This window comes from Homarus americanus, unplaced genomic scaffold (assembly GCF_018991925.1).
Source record: "Homarus americanus isolate GMGI-L3 unplaced genomic scaffold, GMGI_Hamer_2.0 scaffold19318, whole genome shotgun sequence".
NCBI classification, from domain to species: Eukaryota; Metazoa; Arthropoda; class Malacostraca; order Decapoda; family Nephropidae; genus Homarus; species Homarus americanus.
Window position 1 is genome coordinate 5,604,823 of NW_024732238.1, and position 21,268 is coordinate 5,626,090.

The window sequence follows — 21,268 nt, forward strand, 5'->3', positions numbered from 1 at the left end:
AGAAAGGCTCACTCGTCCATAATTATTCTCTGCTCATGTAGGATTTTTTGTGTGTGTGTGTGTTGCTGTTTAATCTAATTATTATTTTGGCGGTGTGGCTGGGGATCACTTGGTGTGGCTGGGGATCACTTGGTGTGGCTGGGGAATACATGGGGTGGTCGGGGGTGTGGCCGGGCACTGGACACATGTAAAGACTCCAGTGTCTGCTGGTGATAGCCGCTTGGAACGTGACTTGAAAAATTCTCTACAATTTGGGTCCTCTCTGTCCTCCTCCTCCTCCTCCTCCTCCTCCTCCTCCTCCTCCTCCTCCCTGGTGTGAGGGGTGAGGGAGGAAGGAAGGAGGTGGGTGTGAGGGAGGAAAGAATGGGGGGTGTAAAAGAAGGAGAGGAGGATCTGAATGAGGGAGAGGTTTGGAGGTCGAGTGAGGGAGAAGTGTGGAGGGTGAGAGAGAGGAGCATGAAAAGAGTAAATCGTAAATACCTAAATCGTAAAATCCTCAAATCTCTATCTATCTATCTATCTATCTATCTATCTATCTATCTATCTATCTATCTATCTATCTATCTATCTATCTATCTATCTATCTATCTATCTATCTATCTGTCTGTCTGTCTGTCTGTCTGTCTGTCTGTCTGTCTGTCTGTCTGTCTGTCTGTCTGTCTGCCTAATCTATCTATCTATCACCAAAGAGCTCTTCTAACTGCCTCCAGCCAAGACATGTCGTTGTGGGTCTTAACCAGCTCTTGGTGTTGCAGAAACTAAGAGTGTGTTGACGTGTTGATGGGGTCGTCGTGTGGTGGTGCATCATGGAGGAGGGGAGACGTGTTCGCTGGCTCCTCCTGCAGCCACGAGTCGGCAGCAGCGAGTTATTATTTACGTAGTGGAGACCCGGCCAGATGGTGTAGTGTAGGAGCTGAATCCCTTGACCCTCCTTTTCTTTCTTCTTCTTCTTCTTCTGCACTTGCTCTGTGCCCAACCTCATCTCCACCTGCACAACCTCACCTCCACCTGCTCAACCTCACTTCCACCTGCCCAGCTACACTCCACCTGCTACTCTTACCTCCGTTTACGAGTAGTGCCATCACGGGGCTCTATTTTTTTTTCTTTTAACCAAGTATTTATGTAACCTAACCTAACCCCCTCAAGTAGTGCTGGGGTGGTTAATCTTCAGGTCAAATCAGCTGGGGGTGAGAGTGAATAAGGTCATTGTATTACAAATTCTTCACCATTGCGTTAATATTTTATTGTTTTTAGCTCAAATGTTTTCACTTATTTATACAGTATATCGATATAACGAGCTGCACCATTAACTGTCATTAATTATGGAGGACAGGGTGAATGTGTGAGGGATAGGGTGAATGTGTGAGGGATAGGGTGTATGTGTGAGGGATAGGGTGTATGTGTGAGGGACAGGGTGTATGTGAGGGACAGGGTGTATGTATGAGGGACAGGGTGTATGTGTGAGGGATAGGGTGGTGTGAGGGACATGTGTGAGGGACAGGGTGTATGTGTGAGGACAGGGTGTATGTGTGAGGGACAGGGTGTATATGTGTATGTGTGAGGACAGGGTGTATGTATGAGGGATATAGGTGTGTGTATGTGTGAGGGACAGGGTGTATGTGTGAGGGACAGGGTGTGTATGAGGGACAGGGTGTGTGAGGGGTGTATGTATGAGGACAGGGTGTATGTGTGAGGGACAGGGTGAATGTGTGAGGACAGGGGTGTAGGGACAGGGTGTATGTATGAGGGACAGGGTGTATGTGTGAGGACAGGGTGTATGTGTGTGAGGGACAGGGTGTATGTGTGAGGGACAGGGTGTATGTGAGGGACAGGGTGTATGTGTGAGGACAGGGTGTGTATGAGGGGTGTATGTGTGAGGGACAGGGTGTATGTGTGTGAGGGACAGGGTGTATGTGTGAGGACAGGGTGTATGTATGAGGGACAGGGTGTGTGTGTGAGGGACAGGGTGTATGTGTGAGGGACAGGGGTGTATGTATGAGGGACAGGGTGAATGTGTGAGGGACAGGGTGAATGTGTGAGGGACAGGGTGTATGTGTGAGGGACAGGTATGTGTGAGGGATAGGGGTGTATGTGTGAGGGACAGGGGTGTATGTGTGAGGACAGGGTGTATGTGTGAGGGACAGGGTGAATGTGTGAGGGAGGGTGTATGTATGGGACAGGTGTATGTATGAGGGACAGGACAGGGTGAATGTGTGAGGGACAGGGTGTATGTGTGAGGGACAGGGTGTATGTGTGAGGACATATGTGTGTGTGTGAGGACAGGGTGAGGGACAGGTGTGAGGGACAGGGTGTATGTGAGGGACATGTGTGTGAATGTGAGGGACAGGGTGAATGTGTGAGGGACAGGGTGTATGTGTGAGGGGCAGGGGTGTATGTGTGAGGGACAGTGTATGTGTGTGTGTGAGGACAGGGTGAATGTGTGAGGGACAGGGTGAATGTGTGAGGGACAGGGTGTATGTGTGAGGGACAGGGTGAATGTGTGAGGGACAGGGGTATGTGTGAGGGGCAGGGTGTGTGTGGGGACAGGGTGAATGTGTGAGGGAGGGTGTATGTATGAGGGACAGGGTGAATGTGTGAGGACAGGGTGTGTGAGGGACAGGGTGTATGTGTGAGGGACAGGGTGTATGTGTGAGGGACAGGGTGAATGTGTGAGGGACAGGGTATGTGTGAGGACAGGTGTATGTGTGAGGGACAGGGTGAATGTGTGTGAGGGATGTGAGGGACAGGGTGTGTGAATGGGTGTATGTATGAGGACAGGTGGTGTGAGGGACAGGGTGTATGTGTGAGGGACAGGGTGAATGTGTGAGGGACAGGGTGAATGTGTGAGGGACAAGATGTATGTGTGAGGGACAGGGTGAATGTGTGAGGGACAGTGTATGTGTGAGGGGCAGGTGTATGTGTGAGGGACAGGGTGAATGTGTGAGGATAGGGTGTATGTATGAGGGACAGGGTGAATGTGTGAGGGACAGGGGTGTATGTATGAGGGACAGGGTGTATGTGTGAGGGACAGGGTGAATGTGTGAGGGACAGGGTGAATGTGTGAGGGACAAGATGTATGTGTGTGTGTGTGGATGGGAAGGAGTCGAGGATGGGCTCGGGAAGGGTTGGTTGTGGAGGCAGGAGAGGGCGTGAGGGCTGAGGAGGACCATTGTGTGGGTTGTGTGCGTCAACAAACACAATATTCTCCTGGGATACACAGTCCTGCCCACGTGGTTAGGTTAGGTTAGGTGACCGTCAACAATCACTGGGGTTTACTGCCTTCAACCATCACCTACCTCAACCCACTCCCTACCCCCCCCCCCCTTCTCCAACCACCTTCCCCGCCCCGTATATTCAACTCGACCTCAGTTCTTTATATCCAAGGCGGAGTCAACGTTGTAGAATATTAATATTGGAGGGGATTTAATTATGAACAATGGAGCGCTGTGTGAGTGGAGGAATGTCAGGGAGGGGACGAAAAACTGGAGGACGTGTGGGGTGGGGGTAGTGGCGACCTGAGGCGGGGCACTGTGAGGAACACTCTTCTCTCCTCACATGTTTCCTGGCGGTGTGTTCACCTACCAAGGCAAACATTGTCAGACGCCTCTTACCACATGAATGACTCTCTTCACGTGGTGAGGGGCGAGCCTGGCGCCGCCCCCTCCATAGTCCACCCCCCTCCCTTGTGCCACCACCCTGATCCTTATACACGGCCCCGGAACTACTGACGTGGCCATTACAGTACCTGCCTGCCACGGAAACAACTCGTCTTGATACACAATGTGGTGAGAGTTGTCAGTATGTGTTAAACCACAGCATCACAGCCCAGGACCTGCTGTGAGTGTAGAGTTACCCCTTGTTGTCAGATGATGAGCCTCGACCATCAGGTATAGTGAAAGCATCATACATCTACCATCACACCGTATTAATTCAATAATAACTTAGTTAAAGATTTATACCAAAAAGTAAAATATTCAACGTAAAAAAGGGGGAAGGAAGATCTAGATTTTTATTCCATATTCGAATTTTCTCGTTAAAATTCATCAACTTTAAACTGGCGTGAGTTGGCCAGACCTCGGAGCACAAGTGTTGGCACAGATTAAATGACATTTAACCCCGGTATCTACACTTGTAAATCTTGTTAAAACATATGGAAGGATATAAATGTTTTCTTTAAGGGAGATTGACAGCGGTTGAGTGGCTAAGCAGTTGAGCAACAGTGCAGAGGTGTTTGACTAACGTGACCTGAGAGGCAGTGAGTGAGTGTGTGTCCGCTGAGTGATGGCCGCTGAGTCCCTTCAGAGAAAAGTTTCAATGTAATTACCATGTTATTTTTGTACAGTATATTAATACTTTACCTTAATGAATTGGATGCATGTTTACGTTTTCACTTATGGGGAATTTTCGCCTGAAGAATATTTGAGAATTCGGGGTCCCTGGGTTGCAAACTTGGCCCATTAGTTTGTGTTGGCGTAAAACTTGCAGGTGCCGCTGGAGTGAACCTGACGGCACCTCTGTTTTATTGGACTGATAAGCGGCGTGTCCAGTATGACCTCCACACACACACACACACACTTGAACAAGGTGCAAACTCACGCCCCCTGCTGTGGATTATTTCCAAGTTTTGACCTTGACCTTTTGACCCCAAAATCATAGCATTGTTGGGATTTTAGTGAGTGTGTGAGGTAAATATGAACGTTTGTTGCTGGTCCTGTTCTCCTGATATATACAGTGGACAGTTTTGCCCTTTAGTTCGTGTAGATACAGGCAGTAGTGACGCCTTACACACGCGGCAGCTCATAACGACACACACACAAGTCGGGGGTGAAGGCACGTAGCCGCTAGAGTTCATGAAGGCTGATGTCTCCTTTTTTTCCTGGGATGAACAAGGAATCCAAACCCACATTTTAACCCACCCACCTTTTTTTGTTATCCTCTCGCTAGGTTTGGTTGTTGACTGGATGATTCTTTGTTCGTGAGGAAAAACACTGCCCTGAGGCTTCTTTTCATCCTCTAGTAAGGCTGTTACAGGGGTATAAGGTACCCTAGGTCAGCCACCAGCCCCCCATTCTGCAATCACCATGTAGAATTAATATTGTGCAGTGAGTCCCTAGTAATCATCCCCGTCTGCCCGAGAGTTATTGTGTAAACAGAGGCGCCAACACCTACAGTATGAATACATATTAGTCATGCACATCACTACAGGGGGTACATCTTCACCTTTTATCTGTCACTGCTGTAGTCTCGTGGTTTATTGTTTGTTGTAGTTTCAGTTTTTGTCGTCCACCAAATTGTCCCACTGTAGAGGGCTGTCTCAGTCAAGTACCACAAGTCGCCGCCAGGTCATAGCAGGACTGGCAGCACTTGACACACAGTTTTGTTGTTTACGGTTGAGTAGGTCGTATGGAACAGTCGCCGCCTTGTTGTTGTGACGTATGTGTGTGTGTGTGTGTGTTAGGCTCCCTTGTACCTCACCACTACCTCCTGCTCTCTGCTTCCTCTCTCCATACACACACACACACACACATACACATATATATTTACTGCTTTTGCTGCTTTTTCACCTTTATCATCTTCCTCCTCTTCCTCCTCCCCCTTCTCTTCCTACGTCCCATCATCATTATCACTTCCTCTGACGACCTATTTTCTTCATCATCATCATCTTCTTTCCTACCCCTAATCAGTCTTCCTCCCGTCCCCACGTTTCTTTGTTCCTCGCAAAAAAGAGAAAAATTGGCTACTGACACATTCCATATTTACAACAGAAAGGGAGATGGCAGGGGAATGTTAATGTGTCCCTCGAGGTAAAAATCAGAAATTGGAGGACGGGGGGAATGATGGGCCGGCAATATTGGTTTCTGGATCACTTGACGAGCGCCACTCTGTTAGGTTTTATCCCGGTCCAAGATATGCCAGTTTGGAATTTATTGAAGGTGGGGGTGGTTGGGTGTGTGTGGGTGGGGAGGGTGTTGTGTGGGTGGGGGAGGGAGGGTGTTGTGTGTGTGTGTGTGGGTGTGGGTGTTGTGTGTGTGTGTTCGTTCATTAGCTTATATGCACCACAGATGAGTTTTATCGACGTCTACGTCTGGTGTGTGTCAGCCGTGTTCACTCTCCCGGCCAGCCAGTCTTGCCTCACCTACAGACCTCTTGCCTCACTTCCTTTCATCCCTCCCTCCCTACACACCCACCCCACCTCCCTCCCTACACACCCACCCCACCTCCCTCCCTACACACCCACCCCACCTCTCTCCCTACACACCCACCCCACCTCCCTCCCTACACACCCACCCCACCTCCCTCCCTACACACCCGCCCCACCTCCCTACACACCCACCCCACCTCTCTCCCTACACACCCACACCTCGGCTACAATAAAAAAAAAACACGTTGACTCGCTCTCATCATCTCTTCAGAATAAATCCTGATCATCTTGAAGAAAATCGGCGATGTTGTGGATTTTCCCTTCACTTCAAAATTATAAACCTCGTATTATGAAAGTTTATCGCCAGCGTAGGCATAAGTTGAGCGAACGATCGTTTGGAGTAGCTTCCATAAGAGTGCAGGGTGGAGGGGACAGTTTGGCTGTGTTGATCGTTCCTTCCTGGCACTCTTGAACGCTCGTGCTGGCGCTGTGAAATGCCTGGTGGTGTTGATCGCTTCTGCTGGCGCTGTGTTTTATAGTACAATACCTAAAGGTTTCGTCTGGTGCCCCCGTCAGTAGTAACACACTTGACGGAGGCTGAGGGCGCCACACACACACACACACACCCGCTTACGAGTCCCGCCATCTGTTTGTGTGACTCGCCTCTCAAAGCCTCGTGAAGTGATGTTGGCCAGACGTAATGTGGACATTTCTGAGGCAGGAAGGAAGCCATCACAGTCAATTCAGGGCAGTTTGCTTCATCATCCGAGGAAGAGACCGACCTGCCTCCTGTTGAAGTTGTTGAGGCGGGAATGCACAGTAATCTGATTTTATGTTCATTTACTGACAATGTCTTCAGTGTAGCAGTTAGGCCTTGTCCGTCCGTCCGTCAGTCAGTCAGTCAGTCAGTCGTTTCTCTGTTATAGTTTTTGTGTGTGGATCTATTGAAAATTTAGGAGGCAGGTGTGTCCTTGTCATTATATCGGGTCAGGAGGTCAAAGGTCAAAATCAACTGTTTCCTCAGAAGTCCGTTTTAGCTTCAATTGAACCCGACCCGACAGGCAGGTTTAGGGTGTTTAATAACCAGATAAATTAAACTGAGGAGGGGTGTCTAATCTTCACATGGTGGGGGTGTCTAATCTTCACATGGTGGGGGTGTCTAATCTTCACATGGTGGGGGTGTCTAATCTTCACATGGTGGGGGTGTCTAATCTTCACATGTTGGGGGGTGTCTAATCTTCACATGTTGGGGGGTGTCTAATCTTCACATGGTCCAAGAAAATAGCTCGGCCGAAAGCTAATTACAAACCTGTGGAGAAGGTGATTCACTAATACTCTTGTTGGTAATGACGAGTGCTGGTCGGGGGAAAATATTTTGGTTCCGAGGTCCTTTAAGAGGTTTTAATTAGTAGTGATGTTGGGAGCTACACAGAAGGGGAAACACAAGGAAAGGAATGTGGGTTTCTCATTTTATTTTTATATATTTTATTTTTTATTTTTAATGTAATCGTGACGGAATAAGTTTTTTTGTACTAGAAAATATAATTGTAGATTATATTTTTTTCGACCCTCCCTCAAAAAAAATGTCTACCTGCTTGAGTAACAGAAAATCCTACCCCTGTGACTGCTTGAGTGAAAGTCCTACCCTGTGACTGCTTGAATGAGAGAAAGCCTTACCATCTGACTGCTTGAGTAACAGAAAATCCTACCCCTGTGACTGCTTGAGTGAAAGTCCTACCCTGTGACTGCTTGATTAAAATTCATATCGTAAAGAAAGAAATGAACGCTTTATGTATTTTGTATATACTAGTGAGGCCAATATATACTACAAGCTACACATTACAGACTACACATTACAGGCTACACATTACAGGCTACACATTACAGGCTACACATTATACACTACAGGTTACACATTGTACACTACACGCTACCCATTACAGACTACAGGCTACCCATTACAGACTACAGGCTACACACGACAGGCTACAGGTTACACACTACAGGCTACACATTACACACTACAGGCTACCCATTACAGACTACAGGCTACACACGACAGGCTACAGGTTACACACTACAGGCTACACATTACACACTACAGGCTACACGCTACAGGCTACACACTAAATGCTACAGACTACACATTACAGGCTACACTACAGGTTACTCTCTCTACATTACATACCGGACCAGAAGCTACACACTACAGGTTCATCATAAAGCAATAGACAGATAACGGTAGGGTGAGAGTCGTGATCATTTAGCCAACACAAAGCTTCTCTCCCCTGCGCTATACAGAGTCTGGAAAAGGCTTTATTTATTTGACAGGAAGGTCGACCCTCCCTGTGTAAATCTGTCGCCAAGGAGGAAAAACACAAAATGGATTATGAGTCATGGATGGGCAAGTCACCTTCAGGCAGATCTTGTGAGACGAGGACTCCCCTGACTGAATCTCTCTCTCTCTCTCTCTCTCTCTCTCTCTCAGCACATGGCACCCTAGCTCTCTTAACACGTAACACTGTGGCACTCAGCATGTGACAGAGAGAGAGAGAGAGAGAGAGAGAGAGTTCACTGTATCCACATATACCCAAACTTATACAATACTGTACTAAATAAACTTACCCAATCAGATTCTAGCCGACCAGAAAAAAAAATTGTTGTATCGTCATTCAACACGGAGCTGAGTACAGTACTTGTTTACCGCTATGCCGAGATAACTTCCTAATTGTTACTATGTATAGACACTGGAACACAGAGAGAGACGGGACCAATTAGGAGCTTTCACCCTCAAACATTCGCCTTTGATTCGACGTAAACGTAAGGTTAGGATACTATCAGCTATTGTTTAGGTGAGGTTAAGTTGGGTTAGGTTAGGGTGTGTTGGGTTAGGTTAGGGTGTGTTGGGTTGGGTTAGGTTAGGGTGCGTTAGGTTAGATCGGGTAGGCAAGGTAGGGTTAGGTTTCGTTAGGTCAGATCAGGTCATGGGTACCAACTTTTTTAGGTCAGGTCAAGGATTTTTTATTTTTTTTTAAGGTCACGTCACGAAGCTGCCACGTTTACATTGGTGTTTGTGGCGTGTGGCTGAACGGGAGTGTCAGAGTGATGGAAGATACCGGGTAACAACTGTAAGGGTGAAAAGGCTTCCTAGAACTGTGAGAGAGAGAGAGAGAGAGAGAGAGAGAGAGAGAGAGAGAGAGAGAGAGAGAGAGAGAGAGAGAGAGAGAGAGAGAGAGAGAGAGAGAGTTATGGGATTACAGGTGAGAGATAAATATTGTAGTGTATCGTCGCAGGTGGAAAATATTGAGAGATAGAGGGTGAGACAAACGAGAGACAAAAGGGGGAAGAAAAGTGAGACAAGTGATGATAGAAGATAAAAAGAAAATAACTCAAAAACAATGGAAGATGATAAGAGGTAGTGAACAAAAATAGTGGCAGGTACTCCTTAAAAATACTAGATAGACCCTTTCTCTTCCTCCTCCTCCTCCTCTCATTCTTCTTCCTTTTCTTCTTCTTGTTTTCTTCCACCTTCTTCCTCTTCTAATTCTTTATCTCCCTCCTGTTTTTTTCTTACTTCAACCTCCCGTTCCTCCTCCTCCTCCTCCTCCTCCTCCTCCTCCTCCTCCTCCTCCTCCTCCTCCTCCCTCCTCCTCCTCCTCCTCCTCCTCCCCTTCTCCCTCCTCCTCCTCCCTCCTCCTCCCCCTCTTCCTCCTCCTCCTCACCCTCTTCCTCCTCCTCCTCCTCCTCCTCTACAATCTAGGGTTGACGACTGGCTGTTGGCTTAAGAGAGAGGTGACTTTTTCATTCCTTACAATAGCGTCGACGTTGCGCAAGTTTTAATTAAATTTCAAGAGTAGCCGGGTGGTGGTTGGTGGGTTGGGTGGGTTTTTAATAATCACTGGTTGATGGGAAGTGTTAGTGCCTTCCTTCGCTCTCCTTCCTGCCTCCTCCGTCCTTCCTTCCTTCCTTCCTTCCTTCCTTCCTTCCTTCCTTCCTTCCTTCCTTCCTCCAGGTGGTCACTAGTCAAAATGGCCTACAATTTTAACATGATCCAGTTCTAATAAGTCACCCCTAATGGGCATCAATCCTATTAGCACAAATTTAACCTAACCTAACCTGAACAACAACAACAGGTAACATACAGGTGTTGGGATGAGAGCAGCATCACCTGGCCTCGAGTCCCCGTTCCCTCCCTCCCAGAGATTTTTACCATGTTATGTCACCTGTTAACTGGGGAGGAGAGAATGCATTAAGGTTGGGTACAGTCTTAATGTAATATTCGCGCTGTTTTTGCCCTCATAGCCTAAGTGGTCCAGTTAATTGCAGCTTCACACACACACACACACGGGGGAGTGGAGGAGGGTGGTGGAGGTTGGTGGTGTTGGTGATGATCACCTGTTACTAATTACCTCTTGACACCTGTATGTTATATTCTACTTTACTAGATACCTGTTTTATGGTGTGTGTGTGTGTGTGTGTGTGTGTGTGTGTGTGTGTGTGTGTGTGTGTGTGTGTGTGTGTGTGTGTGTGTGTGTGTGTGTGTGTGTGTGTGTGTGTGTGTGTGTGTGTGTGTGTGTGTGTGTGTGTGTGTGTGTGTGTGTGTGTGTGTGTGTGTGTGTGTGTGTGTGTGTGTGTGTGTGTGTGTGTGTGTGTGTGTGTGTGTGTGTGTGTGTGTGTGTGTGTGTGTGTGTGTGTGTGTGTGTGTGTGTGTGTGTGTGTGTGTGTGTGTGTGTGTGTGTGTGTGTGTGTGTGTGTGTGTGTGTGTGTGTGTGTGTGTGTGTGTGTGTGTGTGTGTGTGTGTGAACCTTCTTACATAAACTCAGAACTCAATAGCCACTTTACCTGTAAATTAAAATTCTAATTTCTAAGTAAATTAACAACGTCTCAACTTGTGTATTTTCTTGTTATCTTTCTCCTGGAGCTTGGGTTTGTTTATCCATGGTGTTGCATCATGTTGTTGATTGTCTGGGTTTGAGGGCTGGGCGGGGGACCTTTGAACAGACGACAGGTAAATATTAGGTAGCGTGTGTGTTTTATGCCGATGTTAGTAGACTCTCTCTCTCTCTCTCTCTCTCTCTCAGAGGTACACGGCTGAAGAGTACTCCAAGTACCTGATATACACAAGGTAGTCTCCTGGTACTTAGTATGATTGATAGATTCAGGGTACACAGAGTAGTATACTTGTATGGTATGTTGTGTAGGGTACAGAGGGTAGTATGCTTGGTATATTGGATAGACTTAGGGTACAGAGGGTAGTATGCTTGGTATATTGGATAGACTTAGGGTACAGGGAGGAAAACACTTGAGATAGAGACTTGAGTTGAGTGCTTGAAGGGTAAGAGAACCAAGACCTTCGGGGAAAAATACCGTCAGGACACACACACACACACACACACACACACACACACACACACACGCACGGAGACAACCTTTGACTCATTCCTATGCACGCCTCCTCCCCGCGCCTTCAAACACCCACAAAACTCAATTTGCTCCACCATGAGGCGCGCCTCCACCACGCCTGATGATATATCCCCGCGCCTCTTGGTCTTATCAGAGAACCAAGACACGTAACTCCACGCCACGCCTTATCCACGCCCGATACACGCCACACATAGCATCTATATCTTGTCCACTCACACACACACACACACACACACACACACACACCACTTATGTCACCTGTATATTAATAGTATGTTATTTGTCAATCAAGTGACTGTATATATTCAACCCTTTGATTGCCTCTTTCTTTTAGTAAATCGTTATTATTATTATTATTATTATTATTATTATTATTATTATTATTATTATTATTATTATTATAATTATTATTATTATTATTAAGACGTGTATGATTGATTAGACTTTGCTAATAGTAAGAGTATTTATGGTCAGTATAGTAGAGTAGTTAATTATTTATCATTTATGTAGTTTGTTGCTAGTGTAGCCAAGGTGTGTTAGGTGCGAACAGGTAAACTAATTAGGTTATTGTCTCCTGCAGGTGAGGGGATCGTGTGAGACGCCACTGAGTAAGGTAAGAGTGTTGGAGCACCTGTCATCACTTAACATCGTCGTCACCACTCCTCATCACTCATCGTCGTCACCACTCCTCATCGTCGTCACCACTCATCATCACCACCTCCATCACCACCGTCCTTCATCGTGCGGGAAAATGCCCTCGTGTTGTTTAATTTTAAGTAACTATAACTGCTCTTTCGGTAGCGGACACGAAACTTATTTTGCCTCTCGTGTGTAAGATGTTGTTTGTGGGTGTCCGTGGCGGTGGTTTGTGTATAGGATGGAATGTAGAGACGCCTTTTTGTTTGCTGTCGTTTGTGGGGGAGAAGGGGAGGAGGAGGAAGAATGGGGAGGAGAAGAGGCAGGAGGAAAAGGGAGGGGAGGCATGAGGAAGATGAAGAAGGGAGGAGAGGCAGGGGGAAGAGAAAATAAGAAGGGGAGAGGAATGAGGAAGAGAAGGCAGGAGAGCAGGAGAATCAGAGAGGAAAAGAAGTGAGGGAGTAACAGGATATAGATACACACATTTTTTTTAACCCCATGCGTGTGTGTCCAGGTTAGGAAGACGATAACAACAACTGTAAGTTATAAACAAGACTCCACGCGTAGGTCCGCCACCGCAGCATCCCAGACCAGTTCAAGAATTCGGGACTTCCTCTCAGTACTTTATGAATGGCGAGGGGGGAGGGCCTACCCTAATTAGCTACACCTTTGTCTCTTTTACCTTCCTTTACTTCACCAATTGTTAAGTCTTTTTTTTTCCCAGCACCTCTTTACCAGTCGAGCCCTTTTTTCAAGCACCTCCCCACCAGCACCACCCCACCAGCACCTCCCCACCAATCAAGCCTTTTTTTCAGCACCTCCCCACCAGCACCACCCAACCAATCGACCCCTTTTTTCCAACACCTCCTCCCCACTAGCACCTCCCCGCCAGCACGTCCTCCCCGTGAGTATCCAACACCTTCTATTGGCACCGTAAGTCCCCCTCCCTCCCCATCGCCTCATAACATCAAGCCTGAGTTTCTAACCACTTTATGTCTCTCTACTCTCCCAAGACCTCCTCTCACGCCCCCTTCCTTAAGTTGCCCCCTTAACCCCCCCTTCTCACCCTCTCAATATTTCCCTTCCTAATGGTACTTCCCTTTAGTTAGTCCCTCTGCTGGCCGTACCCTTCACCCCCTTTCCCCTCTTTTTTCAGTATAGCCATTAAAAGTTCCCTTTCACTTAATCTACCTTAACCTAATTTAACACTAACCTACCTACCTGCCTGTAACTTAACCTACCTACCCGTAACCTGACTTAACCTAACATACCTTTAACCAAACCTGACCTAACTCACGTGTAACCGAATCCAAACACAACATAACCAAACCCGCATATTTTGTAGTAGGAAGATTCGGTTCCGGGTTTGTGTTTTTAGCTCCTCGATTCCGACTCCGGCACCACCTTGCACCGCAGTACTGTTATACACACACACATACACCCAGGTATTTGTCGCTGCTGGAGTCCGTGGCGCCAGTGAGACGGTCCGTGATGTGTGGCAGTGTCCTCCCTCGCCCTGTAGCAACTTGTCCTCATTAACATGCATTCGAGTTCAAACCTCGCGGTGAGAGATGCATCCCATTGATGGTCTGAACCGCGACGCTGAACTACAGGGCGGCATTACACATTTATATGTATTTATGCATGTATTTTATGTATCTCTCTCTCTCTCTCTCTCTATCTCTCGTTTATTCACATCTCCCTTCTATCTCTCTCTTTTCTTCCGGGATTTTGGTTTTATCTTGTCTCATTTTTTTTCTTCGTCTTGGGTTTTTTTTTTCATTGTCTTTCATTTCGAGGTTTAATTTATTTTTTGTCTTTCGTGTTTTATTTATTTTTTTCTCAAAGGTTTATTTGTTTTTCATCCAAGGTTTAATTTTTTTCTCATCTTGGGTTTAACATTTTCTGTTTTTTTTTTTCATGTTTATCATCCTTCTGCCTCTCCTTGGTTTAATAATTGTCATTTTCTTCTTGGTTTAAAATTTATCTTTCTTTTTGTCAGTTCAGTGTACAGGGTTCCCTCCTGGTTTATCATCCTTCCTCTCTTACCTCCTTGATTATTATCCTCCTTCCCTTTCTCTTCCTGGTTTATTATTTTCCTGTTTCTCTCCCTCCTGGTTTATTTTATCATCTTTCCTCTTCCTCCCTAGTTTATTTTCCTGCTTCTTCTTGGTTAAATATATTTCTTGGTCTCCCTCTGTGTAAGTTCAATGTAGTTCCTGACTCCTTCTCACAACCTCTGATTCAGGATGTCTGTGTGGGCCGCTCTCTCCCTCCCTCTCCTCTCTTCATTCCTCCTCTCTCTCCTCCCTTCAGCATTACTCCTTTCTTTTTATCTGCCCCCCACATTTAACTCTCCTTCTGACACTCCCTTAGTCCTTCCTTCCTTCCTTCCCTTCCTTCCTACCTCACTCCCCATCCCTCCCTACTTCCTTTCTTCCTTCCTCCAGCACTGCCTCCCTCATTTATTCCCTCCCTACTTCCTCCTCCTCCCTGACACAGCTTCTGAGTTGTGGCGCTTCTTACTGGCTACGATGGGGGAGAGGGAGATAAGGACGCTGGACCTACCACTACCGCCCCCACCTACCACAACCCCCCCCCTCTTTACCTACCACTATTACCACCACTCACTGTTCACCACTATCTACCACCAATTCTATCTACCACCACCCCTATCTACCACCACCACTACCCACTACCACCACTTTCACTCACCACCACCATTCCCACCTACCAATTTTCACCGCTATCCCCACCAACCACCACCGCTATCCCCACCTACCACCACCGCTATCCCCACCTACCACCACCGCTATCCCCACCTACCACCACCGCTATCCCCCCTACCACCACTACTAACATCTCCCATCACCATCCCCACCACGATCATCACTACCAGCAACCACCATCTTTGCCATTAGCATCACATACGACCACGAACTTTTTCTTCATCTCCCTATTCTCCCTCCTCTCCCTCCTCTCCCTCTTCATCCTCCAATTTTCCTTTATTTTCCCTCCTCTCAATTCCTCCATCTTTTTCCTTTTATTCTTCGTCTTTTTTCTCTCTCCACCTCTTCGTATTTTACATTCAAGTCTCGCCATGGTCAACACAGAAGGCTTGGCGGGCTGCTCTTCTCTCCTCCCCTCTCTCTTGGCTCTCTCCCCCTCCTCCTTGCCTCTCCTCTCCTCTCCTGCTTTTAAAGACGGAAGAAAGTCTGTTGTTGTCGCGCTGATGTTTTCGCTTTTGTTTTTTGTGTGTTTTTTGTTTACGTGTGTGTGTGTGTGTGTGTGTGTGTGTGTGTGTGTGTGTGTGTGTGTGTGTGTGTGTGTGTGTGTGTGCGTTTAATAAAAATTATATCAAAGGCTCGTGTTTCAGTAGTGTTCTTTCTTTTTTCTTTCTTTCTTTCTTTCTTTCTTTCTTTCTTTCTTTCTTTCTTTCTTTCTCCTCATAACAATATAAAAATTAAGGAACTGCAGTATCATAATTTCTATTTTTATTATTATTATATATTTCTGGGAGAGTGGTAACCATTTTAGAGTGCCGTGGCCCAGCCCTTGATAGTAATAGTGGTGGTAGTGATAGTGGTTGGCGGTGGTAGTAGTAGAATTAAAGAAAAAGTGGTGGTAGTGGTAGTGGCGATGTTGGTGGCGGCGGCTCTAACACTGATACAGTATATTGCTTCAGATGGTCACAGAGGGAGGGGGTACTGGACAGGCGCATCAGTTGAGGGTGATGACTTGGGTTATCGATGAAGGCAAGAGAGAGAGAGAGAGAGAGAGAGAGAGAGAGAAGGAGGAGGAGAAGAACAGAAGGAGAGAGTAGGAGACAAGGACGAGGTGTGTTTGGAATTCATGAGATTCATAGCTTGGGTAGAACAACGACTTTATTCCCTCGGCGCCAGAATAGTATTTGTAAGACCAACACCAAAGTATATACAGTTATCGATGAGTCTCCCCTCCTATCTCTTTTATTATTGTTATTATTATTATAGTTGTTGTTATTGGTGGTGGTGTAATTATTATTAGTATTATTATTATTATTATTAGTATTAGTATTTATTTATTATGGTAAAGGATTGGGTTGAGAGCTGTGAACGAAGGACCACTCGATGAGGAAAACATTTCTTTTTTGGGGTCTTCACAGTGCGCTTGTCCGTCGGTGTTATGGATCAGTATTGTGTAGTTGAGATGCAGACCCGACAGTGTTTATACAGAGAAAACACTTTAAGCTTACCTGGATTTACCCTCAGGAGCTTTGATTGATCTGTTGCCGCTGTTGGTTCGTGGTTATGCTCAGTTCATGGGAAGGGGGAGGGGGGTATGGTAGGTACATTGGGTGTATTGTATAGACGAAGAGGTTGAGGCTTATGGAGGGAGGTGTGAGGCTCAAGTTGTCACAGGGAGGGACAGTACAGGATGGGGGGAGGCATGCAACACCTCCACACCTCCCTTACCGCCCCAGCTCTTTGAAACTTTGTCACGAGCAGCAGGAGTCAAGAGATGCTTCTAGCTCGTTGCACTGCACTTGCAACTTCAGTCTTCATATAAATAACATTACATGAAAATTGTTTTCAAAAGAAGAATAAAAAGTGTCATTCTTCTCGGGGTGTTGTGGTTGTTTATTGTTTGAGGAGCTCCAGCTAACAGGGTTGTTAAACTCCGTACACTTTAGCTCGTGTTTCTACAATATAAGACTTAAGGAAAATTCGGTTTTCTTGGAGTGAGTTACTGACCTCCGTAAGTCTGCCAGACAGTGAGTGATGTTCACACTTGCCCTCCCCAGTTGGATGTTGCAATAAAATGACTGCATTGTTGCTTTGACAATGACAAAGCCACCATCACCATCTGCTCTTTTGTAGTTTGCAAAATGCAAATTCGCTGGTGACTGCAGTACATGAATATGCAGATGACCTCAGGAGATGTTATGCATGGATGCCACTGTGTGAAAAGATGAAAGTTGGGCCCGAGTGCAAAAATTTTGTTTTGCATCTCATTTTGTCTTATGATGTGTGACCATTACCTTGTGTTCACGGAGTTACTCTTATGGTCCTCTGTATTATTTATCTAATATTTATTTAGACATTTTCTTTCCTTAAAACAAGATATTTAAGTTAAAGATGCGAGGCGGGTGGCTGAGACACTAGACCCCTGTGGTGTTGGGGGACGGGGTCAACACTGTTAGGATACAAGTGTTGAATATTAGGATCACCTTTGGTTGTGTTGCGACTCTAGGTTAGGTTAGTGTCGTGTACAGACAGGACATAAAGACGGTGAGTATATTGTGTGAAGACGTGTTATATTCCCTTACCTGTATCTTTATATGTGACCTTTGTTGACATTGGCCTCTGTGTTGAGATAAGCTTTGTGTTACCAGCAGGGAACATGCAATTTGAATACGAGATAGGGAAATATTTTGTTATTATTATCATGGGATACAAGCGAGCATTTTTGGCCGCAGCAATTCCTGTCAACTCCGGTTTGTGGGATGTTGCCGTTTGATCTGAAAATATTACTATGTGTTTCTTCACCAGCTTTAAGTTATAAGATAAACATTGGTGTATTTTTCTCCCATTTTTGTACATTTATTGTTAGTTTTTTTTATGTTTTGTAAGTTGTATTTGATCTTTTGTATGTATATAGTTATTTTAATATATGCAGTGTTGATAGTTTATTGTCTAATATAATGGAAGTTTTTAGGTTAGTAGGTATGATTGTAAGGTTTCATCGTCGTGTGGATAATCTTACCCTCCCATCTCTCCTATCCATCCACCCCATCTATCCACCTACTCTCCCACCCCTCCCTCACCCCCTTCCATCCACTCCCCACCACAAGTAAACACCAGGACAGTCTCAAGCTCACTTAAAGATCGATCATCTATGAAAAATTCCCGCGTTTTTTCCCTCATCCCGTCTGTCGGTTAAACTAACATTATAAAATAGATCTTTTTTTTTCCTGCCGTGGCCTGAACAACTCTCCTGACCCTAGACTTTTAACAAGGATTTTAATTAAACTGGCAATTAGAGGTATCAGGTCCCATTGGTTCGCGTAAAAGGGCGTAATTAGATAGCTGTTCCTGGGAAAAATATTGGCGTTAATGCGAGATAAATGCTGTTCCGGGTACACATATAACAGCTAAGAGTTTTTTTATTTTTTATTATTTTTTATTATTGTTATTGTTGTTACTATTATTATTATTATTATTTAACCTGAAGATGAACTGCCTTAACCTAACGTAACCTGAATATTAGACACCCTAGCTTAATTCACCTAACGCTAACCTAACCTAACTACACACCTCCCTCCAGGTAGCGTTAGGGTGGTTAATCTTCAGGTGAATCAAGAAAGAGTTATGGTACGTTCACCTCCTCTATTTTTACCCCCCAAGAAAATAGCGAAAAATATTGTGGACTCTTAAAAAGACATTTAGGATATGCAAATAATTTTCCTCTGTGCCGGGAATTTCAAATATACTTTATATACGAGGTGTTCAGGGGAGAGGCGGGGGCGGGGGAGTAGACCTCCTAGTGAGCATTTCAGCTTCAGGGTACAGTAGGAGGTGAGACTGAGCTTCAGGGTACAGTAGGTGAAACTCAGCTTCAGGGTACAGTAGGAAGTGAGACTAAGCTTCAGGGTACAGTAGGAAGTGAAACTCAGCTTCAGGGTACAGTAGGAAGTGAAACTCAGCTTCAGGGTACAGTAGGAAGTGAAACTCAGCTTCAGGGTACAGTAGGAAGTGAAACTCAGCTTCAGGGTACAGTAGGTGAAACTCAGCTTCAGGGTACAGTAGGAAGTGAAACTCAGCTCAGGGCACAGTAGGAGACTGAGCTCAGGGTACAGCAGGTGAAACTCAGCCAGGGTACAGTAGGAAGTGAGACTGCTTCAGGGTACAGTGAAGTGAAACTCAGCTTCAGGGTACAGGAGGTGAGACTGAGCTTCAGGGTACAGTAGGTGAAACTCAGCTTCAGGGTAGTAGGGTGAGACTAAGCTTCAGGGTACAGTAGGAAGTGAAATCAGCTCAGGGTACAGTAGGAAGTGAAACTCAGCTTCAGGGTACAGTAGGAGGTGAAACTCAGCTTCAGGGTACAGTAGGAGGTGAAACTCAGCTTCAGGGCAGGAAGTGAAACTCAGCTTCAGGGCACAGTAGGAAGTGAAACTCAGCTTCAGGGCACAGTAGAAGTGAAACTCAGCTTCAGGGTACAGTAGGAGGTGAGGTTTAACTTCAGGGCAATAGGAAGTGAAACTCAGCTTCAGGGTACAGTAGGAAGTGAAACTCAGCTTCAGGGTACAGTAGGTGAAACTCAGCTTTAGGGTACAGTAGGAGGTGAAACTCAGCTTCAGGGTACAGTAGGAAGTGAAACTCAGCTTCAGGGCACAGTAGGAAGTGAAACTCAGCTTCAGGGTACAGTAGGAGGTGAAACTCAGCTTCAGGGTACAGTAGGAAGTGAGGTTTAACTTCAGGGTACAATAGGAAGTGAAACTCAGCTTCAGGGTACAGTAGGAAGTGAGACTCAGCTTCAGGGTACAGTAAGGGAGACTCAGCTTCTCATCAAAGTACATTTCGGCTTCAGATACAATACAGCGAGCGAATGAAATTCAAGAGAGCGAGACTAAAGGACATCTCTTCTTCAAATGTTGTACAACGTCAGGGAAACATCAATGAACATTCCAGCGTCCGGGTGCAGGTAACGGCATAACGAACAACATCTCGAAACATAGTGATAAGGTTCCAAGCTTTAACTCCGAGGTGAAAGAAAGAAAAAAGGAAAAAAGTGTGATTGTCCTACATATTTCATTCCCAGGGCACGACAGAGACTCAGGTTCACATCAGCATTAGGGAACTTTTCTGGGGTGCATAAATCTGCTAATAGTATGACCTGGATCCCTCCACCCCCCACTCTCCATTCTCCACCCCCCACCCAAGGTCAAAGGTCACTGAGGAAGATACAACATCAAGGACTGGGGTCAAACTGTATGGCTGTGTGTGTTTTTCAGCTTCAAGGTGTGAGAGTATTTTGAATTCCAGGGTTATGATGTCGGGACGGTAGTGAATATTTCAGCTTGAAGGTGTGTGTGTGTGTGTGTGTGTGTGTGTGTGTGTGTGTGTGTGTGTGTGTGTGTGTGTGTGTGTGTGTGTGTGTGTGTGTGTGTGTGGTTGTTGGTTGGTTGGTTGGTTTTGATGTTTATATTAGTTGATGGTGCGAAAGGAGTTAAGATGAGGGGGGGAGGGAGTGAGGTGCTGAGTGGGTCCAGAAATGTTGATTGGTCAAGGTTGGTGATGGATGTAGTAGTCGTGGTAGTAGTAGTAGTAGTCGGTAGTAGTAGTAGTAGTAGTCGTAGTAGTCGGTAGTATAAGGGACCTTCAGGTGTAGGTACAGTTACTCTTACAGGACCACTGGGGTAACTAGTGTATTCTGATGTAGTATAAATCGATTCAGGAGGCGTACATCTCCTTTAACTTGACTGTCCCAGCGTACAGCACACACCTGGCCTCCACACACACACTTCCTCCCCCCTCCCTCCCCACTCTCTCCCTGACCCTTCTCCCTACCTCCTTCCCTCTCCCACCACACCATGTTTCCCAGGCTCCCCCCCCTCTCTTCCTCCCTCCTCCAGGCCCCCTTTCTTTCCCTACTTGCTTATCCACCCAGCATCCCTCCCTCCCTCCTCCCTCCCTCCCTCCTCCCTCCCTCCCTGGTCTCCTCCCTCCTCCCTGGTCTCCTACCTCCTCCCCGGCCTCCTCCCTCCCTCCCTGGCCTCCTCCTCCGTACCTCCCTACCTACCTCAACTTCATACACTGGGGCTTCTTGATACTACGACTATTATATTACCTCCGGCTGCTATTCCTGTCGCTCGTGTGGTTGTTTCGGTTTTATCTTCGCTGTTGTTGTTGCTGCTGTTTCCTTATATTGCTATTGCCGGTGCTGTCATCTACCCTTCTTGCTCCTGATTGGTGGATTTATTCGTCATCGTTGGTTTTAGGTTTTGTGCGGCCGGGTACCCTAACCTACACATTCGTCCTCGTGTTATTGGTATGTCCACAGTTCTTGTCTCCACGTCCCGAAGGC

General features: G+C 46.2%; 1 long non-coding RNA gene across 1 annotated transcript in view; it reads left to right on the forward strand.

Moving 5' to 3' along the window:
- LOC121868383 overlaps positions 1–21,268 on the forward strand; it is a 53,484-nt gene that overhangs the window by 14,814 nt on the left and 17,402 nt on the right. Inside the window, exon 2 of the long non-coding RNA XR_006089388.1 lies at positions 12,147–12,179. This is a non-coding gene — a long non-coding RNA (uncharacterized LOC121868383). The remainder of the gene's footprint in view (positions 1–12,146; positions 12,180–21,268) is intronic.